The 9,032-nt window shown below is 34.9% G+C and overlaps 1 long non-coding RNA gene across 1 annotated transcript; it reads left to right on the forward strand.

Annotated features, from left to right (window-relative positions):
* Nucleotides 1–630: 630 nt before the first annotated feature.
* LOC140144141 (uncharacterized) lies at nucleotides 631–8,550 on the forward strand. Its single transcript, XR_011857837.1, has 4 exons — nucleotides 631–779; nucleotides 2,423–2,512; nucleotides 5,891–6,011; nucleotides 8,400–8,550. It is a non-coding gene; the product is annotated as an uncharacterized lncRNA (long non-coding RNA).
* Nucleotides 8,551–9,032: the final 482 nt, after the last annotated feature.

A 9,032-nucleotide genomic window follows, 5' to 3' on the forward strand; every position in this document is an offset into this window, starting at 1 on the left:
TTTCTTACCCTATAATATACATACATAATTCAGTGTGTTATTATTTTTGAGAAAAATGCAAAATGGTCACAAATTTATCAAGGGGTGAAGTACCACCTTAAAGGGTTATATGTTCCATTTTTTAAATTTTTAATGAAATCCTAGTTGAATTTCAGTATTTTTCATGCTAATCATGCTAATGTACATTTCTCTTCTTGATATTCTTTTCCTTAATAATAGAATAACCATCTCGCTATTAAATTACTTTCGTAAAAATATCAAGAAATACATTTTTTGTCATATTTGACCATACGACATGCGACTATATTATGTATGTGCTTACTATCAAGCGCTTTTGAAAACATGAAATTGTACCAAAGTTTGGCGCTTTACCAACTGAGCTAATGGGCTTGAGACACAAATTTGCAGGGTTACTTGTTCGTATATAGCTATAATGTGTATCGATGATTTGATAGCTATCAAGTTTTTTTGGTAACAGGCACCCATATGACGATACACAATTTTATTTTCAAAATCAAATAGAAATGTTACAAATCATTGTGATGTTTAAGTGATAAATTTACATGATGTACATCACATTAAACACTTCTTAAATTTATTAAATATTCTAAATTTTGCCTTTGAAGGACACTTACCAATTTATGTTTTTGATACCTAACAGGTCAAATGGGGCGGCCGATACCAAGAAGATGCAGGCATGGGCAGAGGTGAAGAAATGGAACAGATATTCAGCTACTTATCAAGGTTGAATTCTATGACAAAGAATGTGTCTGCTGCAAGTAAGTGAATACTGTTAATAAAGATCAACCTACTGCATAATTCTCTGAGCCTTGTATACATATATTTCATGTTTATTATATGGACGTGAAAATTTCCCACTCAAAAAATAGTAAGTCCAGTTGACTAGATTATAGTTCAAATTTCATTATTGTTTACTACCTGGATGAATGATAATCTTCACAAACATGAAAACTCCACATATTGGTGCTTTTGTATTTTGAATATGTTTGAGAAGGGCTGTATTAAAAAGAATTGTGATTTCACATTTTGGACACAACCCACGGGTCTAAAGTATTGCTGCTGTAGGTAGCTGATCAGGATATTTTTATGGGACAGGCAAGTGTAGCCAACAATCGGAGTTATTATCCTGATCGGAACCGATTGTAACAAGGTCTTTCATCATGGATCTTCTGCCTGGCCTTTATCAGATGAGTCACATAGAGAACGGATAAGGTTTTTTTGTCCTGCAGGGAATTGAACCAAAGACTGCTTGCACCAAAGGTAAAGACCTGAACCAGTATGTCACACAACTCCCATATACATACTATTGGTTGTGCTACCACCAATAGTATTATCATATATATTATTTCAAGATATTAGTGCTGACATGGGAAGAAATTAATACTCACATTTGGACAATCCTAACATATCCATTTAAAACATTGTTAAACAATTGACACAATAACAAAATTGCCTATCAATTAACTACACATAATTATGCATTATGTATTTTCCATCACCATGCAAAATACAAGAGCAAAGGGGTTAGAAGGAATGAAAAAAAACGCAGATTGTGCGATATTATATTACTTTACATCTGCACTGCTGCATGCTCAATTATCCAAATGGTATGCTTTTAAAGTTTGCACATATTCTATGTGAAAGAACAAGATATGCCTATAGCAGTATCATTTTTTGTAAGTAAAAATGTAGATAAATGGCAAACAATGTTTTTATGGACACATACTTTAAGTGCAAGGAGGAGATTTTATCTTTGCAGTTTCAATGCCCATTATTTCACTATGAAACTTGGACAGAGTTTGTCACTTACCCTCTGGTAGCAGAAATTGATAACTCCATTTTTCAGGATTGTGTGACTTTAGCCCATTCTATATTTATTGTTTCAATTAATTGTACACACATTTGGTGCTGTTGTTGTTAGTAGACAGATGTGTTTATAACACCATCTGTTATGCTATGAAAAGTTCTAGGTGCACCAACGGGTGTCTTGTTGTTCTTGATTTTGTGACTACCTGTAATGATGGAAGTCATGTACAGAAAGGAATTACACGCATACCAAATATCAATGGGATCAAACCCCATTGTTGTTTTATTGCTATGTAGATGACACCCAATGCAAAGTGAAGAATTTTCATCAATCTGAAGTATTTACTGATCATCTGGATCAGGACATTTAGTTTACCAGAAAAGGAAAAAAACTGTTTGTTTTCTTAATGCCATATATTGTAATATTATAATATTTCCATAAGAAATAGATTGTATTGTATTATATTGTAAATTGTATTTTTTTGTCCATAAAATGTTATTTTTCACTGTCAGATATAAACTCACATCCAAAACCCCAGTTTATAATTACCAGTTTTTTATTTGTTTCCTTTTTTTTTTTTTTTTTACTACACAGACAGAGTCGATACCATAACAGAACATGTATTTTTCTGGAATACAAGAAAGATCGTACCAATGTCAGCACATCAGTGAATAGATTCATCAGGTTTGTAAAACATATCAATTAGCAATTTTTAACTTGACAAAACCAGTAAGTTTTACTTACTCTAATATTTCGGCCCTACACATGTCGGAGGACTTCATCAGATGTGACCATCTGATGCACTTTCCCAAGAAATGTGACTTTTGGTTGTGATTGGTCTGGTCTCCAGTCTTTAAAGAGACTGAAGAGTAGGTTCATGAAATGCTGAAAGACAAAAGAACTTAAAAAAATTGAAGACTGACCCCACCCCCAAAGTACAAGCGAGAGTTAACTACCATCCTCGCTAGACTTAAGAAAGAGAACAAAATTGATGGTAAACAATATAAGCTTTTGTACCCTACAAGAGCAAATACACCATGACTTTATTGCACTGCAAAAATTCACAAGCAAGGCAACCCTATGATCAATCTTCGATTATACTGATTCCCGCGGCTATGAGACATCAAAAGCCCATGTCGATTTGCTCAATCCTTTGGTCGATACCAAGGAACACCAATGATAAAAATTCAAAAGAATTAGAGGAGGACCTAAGTGGAGTGTGTATTGAGGAAAATGAAATATTTAACTCTCACGATGTGGTATCCTTGTTTACCAACACCCCAATAAAGGAGGCCTTAGATGTGGTTAAACCAAGACTGGTGGATGACAAAGATCTTAAAATGCGCACCAAACTTGAAGTTGATGACATTATCGAACTCCTTGATACTCACCACCACATATTTTGAATTCAGAGGTGCCATATATAGGCAAAGGTTTGGTGCAGCGATGGGCAGCCCAGTCAGCCCCATCATAGCGAATTTCTTTATGGAATTCCTGGAACAGCAAGCAATCGTGACTGCCCCGATTGATTGTAAGCCAGTACGGCATTGGCGCCATTATGTGGATGACGTGCTCGAAATCATAAAAACAGATGAAGTTCAAAATTTAACTGATCATCTAAACCAAGTTGACAAAAACAGACAGTGTAAAATTCACGTACGAGGAAGAGAAAGAAGGGCAAATACCATTTCTGACACGCTTATTGTTCGAAACATGGCGGTTCGGTAAAGCTCCTGGTATACAGGAAACCAACCCATACTGATCAATACCTTGGTTTTAATTCAGAACACCCCGGCCTTCAGCAAATGGGTGTAGTCTGAACTCTATTTGACCGTATGTACAGCGTGGTCACGGAAGAAGCGGATAGAATGAATGAAGAAAAACAGGTGTGTGGAGCCCTTAAAAAATGTGGCTATCCTAAATGGGCAGTGGATCAAGTCAAAGCTAAAATGCAACAAAAATCTAAAGCGGCTGTGAAACCTAGCGCAAAGAAAGATCAAAAGCAAGGGGATGGTAGTGCTCCTTGGAATTTCTGAACGAGCACATAGTAGACACTGCAATGAAGCCCCATCAAACCCTCTATAAGATACTGGTCCACCCAAAGGACAAAAGAGACAGGCTATAAAGACAGGCAATTGTATTTATGAGATCGGCTGCCAAAATTGCGATCTTAGTTATGTTGGTGAGACCTCTCGTTTGTTCAGGATTAGGCTTGCTGAACATCAAGCGGAGGTTAAGAAAGTGAATGAGAAAAAGTTCACTCGGTCAGAACGAAGGGCATCAGAACAACAATAAACAAAGTCATGAGCCATATCTGATTACGCTAGGGCAAATCATGTTGTCAACTGGGAGGACTCCAAGATACTTGGCAAAGTGCATGTCAGAAGATCCAGAGAAGTACGAGAAGCGATGGAGATCAGAAAGAGGAAACAAAGACCATTAATAGAGAGGAAGGCAATTATCACGTATATGACCCACTTTTAAAGACTGGAGACAAGACCAATCACAGCCGGAAGTCATTTTCCAGGAAAGTGGATCAGATGATCACATCTGATGAAGTCCTCCGACATGTAGGACAAAATATTAGAGAAAGTAAAAACTTACTGGTTTTGTCAAGCAAAAATTGCTAATTGGAATGTCAGCACAGTTGTGCAAAGGGTACATAGATGTAAGTGTTGATATTGATAATGATAATATATGTTTTATTTAATTAGATGTTATTCAAGATTTTTTTTTTCTACTCATTGACAGGTGGTTTCAATTGCAAATTTGACAGTGCACAGTTGTAAAACTTGCTCCCAATAATTATTAGGAATACTTTTTTTCTGAAGGATGAAGGAATTAAATGAGCACTCCTGCAAACATAACATTGCATTATGCCTTTATATGTTAGAAAATAATTTATCAAGCACGAATTACGTGGTTTTATTTGAACAAACTCATATTGACCACAAAAATGAATTAATACACCCTGTCTCTCAACACACAATATTTAAAATTTCCAGGCTGAGAAATTGTCCAGTGCAATGACGTCCCAGTAATATAATGAAGACTGACAACAATTGAGCACAGATATAACCATGACACTAGAACATTCTGATGGGGGAATTTTGAATATTACGTGTTGAGAACTGGTTGTTTCATTTTTATGGTCAATATGAGTTTGTTTTAAATAAAACCATGCGATCTGTGCTTGATAAGTATTTTTCTAACATGTAAGGGATAATGTTGTGATTACCGCAGACATATCCTTTAATACATATCACCTAAATAAACAAAGAATTAAGTAGAATTTAGGGAAGAAACCCCCAACTACTTGGGATTTTATTATTATTATTTGCAGCCAGATTAGCCTGGCCTGGTCCAGTGGATTTTTATCCCAAGAATATCTTGGTTGTTAATTGTGTTGTCTGAATCGAATATTCATGGAGACAATTGCTCCCATTTCTTTATGATGCAACTTGTACACACATGTCCATGAGTAAAGTACTGAGATATAGGCAAGTTATGTTTGAGTTCAATTTCAAGTAATGTTTGAAAATTTGTACCAAAATGGTTAGAAATGCTCAGTTTTGCCAAAAGAACCATAAAAAGTCAGATTTTCACCTAAATTTCAAATAGAAGTTGAAAATTAAAAAAAAATATTCAAAATTGAAAAAAATAAATTTTACTCAAGAAATATTTGTTACGGTGACTGAAGAAATTTGGGCGAAAAAAACTTTTCGGGGATTTTCTCCAAAAATGAGCAAGTTAGTTGGAGTACCTTATTCTTTAAAAAGTCTTGCATTTAATTAATGAAAGTGTTGTATGGATTTTTTTTTTTTTTTTTTCTCAAATTTCAGCATTGCTGAAAATTGGATGTGACTCTATATGTAAAAGCAAAAAAATGATTGATCCAACTAATAAAATATGTCGTTATGTCTCATTATGTCTTATTTATTCATATAAACTTTATCATAGAAGACTTTTTAAACTATTGTATAATGTGCTGTTAACTAATTAGTCATGTTGGTAAGGTGTTAATGTGCAAAATTTGTTTTTGTTGTTATTGTTTTAACTCAGGTGGAAAAGGGAATGGATAAAGCTGAGCAGCAGTGGGAGGAATTTTGGGCTGCCAATGGAAACAGATACAGCAGGATAGATATTGAAAGATGGCATGCTGATATTGCCAATATAGCTGAAGGTAAGTATTGATATGACAGCGTTCAAGATCTTGGCACCATGGAAGCCAAAATGGTATGAACATAAGTTACTAATATTATGGTCAAATGAACTTTTTCTAGGGTGAAATTTTATGCAGATTATGAATATGTAATCAGAAATGCAAAATCTGTGTTGCTTTATTTTTTTAATCAAATACATTACCATTCAGTCAAAATTGAAGATAAACTTGTTATAAGCAACTATTTTGGACACAACAAGTTTGCATCTTATCTCAAAAGCTTGTTTGGTTTTTTGAGTTTTGATGAAACTAGTTAATTTAAATTTAATACCAGCATATTAACTTATTACATTGTACAAAATAAGGGCAAAGTCATTCTTCTACATTTTCCAATCAAATTTTATGTCAGAACCTAGACTATGCCATAGTCTATTTGTGATGTTAATCATGATGAAAGCATTCAGTTGAACTCGAAATTATACTGATATTAATTACATCAAAATACTAGTATAAAATTGAAAAAGTTTATATAATTATATTAGTGACAGTAAAAGTAAAGTGTTTACTAAAGGGCTTATATTATTAAATGCAACATATCATAATGTCATAATTGTATTGTATTAATCATGAAATTCCAGGTTAAAAATAGACTATGGACTTTCAATTTTAAACAGGATTTTGAACGGGCAAAGTCCCTAACACTCACACTGTCAATCATACTTGTTTAGAATTTAACCACAAGCAAATACAAGACGCGTTCATGCACTTAACTGACGCGTTCATGCAATTACACAACACAAAGGCGGGTAGGCCACATACTTGTGTACCATGTAGTTATTAATGGTAATGACAGGTACCGGAGGATTTAAACCATAACGAGATCGGGCGACCAATCACAAGCCAGATCCATTTAAAGATGCATTACATCATGGCCAATTTTAGTAGGCCAGATTTCCGACAATCTCATCCATAGAAGCTCATAGACAGCCGTGTTAAGCATCTCTGACCGCAATCCAAAGTCAGTAGTCCACTTGCGAAGCTAACAAACAGAGGGAGTAGGGTGACTGAAAAGAACAGATGTGAAAATCTATCAAATGTGCACACATTAATTAAATCAGAGTTTTAAGCTTAAATACAATATCCAGAGTATGTACAATGGGCAAGTGGACTACGGGATAGTCTAGTCAGAACCTGGAATTTTACTATAAGTGGCCAATTTTCGGGAATCATTTGTCACTGGGACTGCAAATTTTGGGTAAACATTACGAAAATATTTATCAAGTTATACTTAAAGTGATTTTTTTAATGGAATAAACCTATTATTGTCTGAAAAATTAAATCATAAAATAAACAATGTTTAAAGGTTTAATAGGTGCAATCACATATTTGAAATCTACTGGGGGAAAATTGTCAACAAATAAATCCCCATTTTTGGCCAAAAATGCATCTACACATTTTAGCCTAAATATGATATATAAATACAAATTTATCACTGTTTCCATACCTAAATACTTTTTTGCACACCTTTGGCCCCAACTGGTGCCAAGATCTTTAATGCTGACATATAAGCATACATACATACATACATACATACAAGATTTATATAGCGCCTTTTACAAATAGATCAAGGCACATAACAGTGAATGACAAGAACAAAGCATAAAATTAATAAACATAATAATAAGATTTTAAGAGTTTCTTGAAACTTGTGATTGAGCGTGCCTCCCTGATGTTACGTGGGAGGCAGTTCCACAGTGCCGTGCAGCAGCTTGGAATGCTCTGTCGCCAATTTGAATTCTGCCAACATGAGGAAAGAGAAAAGTGACACTCTGGCAAACAAATGAAAGAGAAAATCAGAAAGGCAAAGGAAAAGAAAGGGCAAGGAGCCTGTTTCTCACCACAATTTACCCAAAGCATGGGCCAAATAGTATAAAACCAAATTTTGGCTTGCTACAAGTGCACATTGTCCAAATGAAATTCTTATTTGAAAGCTCAAAGACTTAACATGTGCAGTCTCTTTAAGGAACATCATATAAATATTTAACTGACAGATATTACCGGATGAGGATGATGCTACCAGGGTTTTTCCCCAATATTTTTATTTTCCTCCCTTGACTAAGAATGCAGGCTATGCCCCTGATGACATTATGCAACTATAGCAATGATATGAGCACTCTCAAATTGAGGAGCAATTCAAAAATGCTGTAACATTGGCAAGATTTGACTGATAGATTCACAGTGATAAAAATATTGTTAAGTACAAGTGATTTTTTCAGTCACCAAGTATAATCATGGTTGATCTGACCTGTGTGTTTCATCAATTTCTATACAACAATATAACTTTGCAAAAACCAGTTTAAATAGCTTGCAAATAAAGTAGCCGTTGAAATTTATATTTTCTTATTCTAGATAATTCCGATCTCTCAGATGAAACTGACACTGGCAGTGCCGCTGAGTTTTTCTTTGTATCACAGAGGTTGAAAGAAAATAAATCACTCGGCACATACACAACATCGTCAAGTGACAGGTTATCTCACTTGACAGGAACACACCTGCATTTCTCGAAGCAAGAAAGCATACTGCAGATAAGCAAATGCTGCTTCAGAGGAAAGAAGACATGTTGAAAATCCTGCAAGACAGTGTTCCATTTCTTTCTGAGGAGGAGTTTTTGAAGAAGGCCAGAAGCAGGCTGCAGACCAGAAATAGCGTACCCTCCAACAGGAGATTGAGGTTACCTGCTATGGCATAGAGAAGAGAAAGGTAGCACGGAGCAAAGAAGCTGGTGAGGAAACTGTACTTATTTTTAGGTTGTCAGAAGGAAGATTCCTTATGGCATCGCAGGTTGTGAGTATGGGTGTCAGTCAGTGTCACTCAGTGTGTGTGTTTCACTATGGGATCTTTCATGTATCAGTGGTGGGCAGGTTATATACAGAGGTCAAGGGTCATTTGAGGTCAACTTATAAAATAACATTATGTAAGATTTTGAGTTAAAATTTTGTCTCAAATGAACAGTTTAAATCATATTTCAACCAGTTTAATTCA

This window comes from Amphiura filiformis, unplaced genomic scaffold (genome assembly GCF_039555335.1).
Source record: "Amphiura filiformis unplaced genomic scaffold, Afil_fr2py scaffold_41, whole genome shotgun sequence".
NCBI lineage: Eukaryota > Metazoa > Echinodermata > Ophiuroidea > Amphilepidida > Amphiuridae > Amphiura > Amphiura filiformis.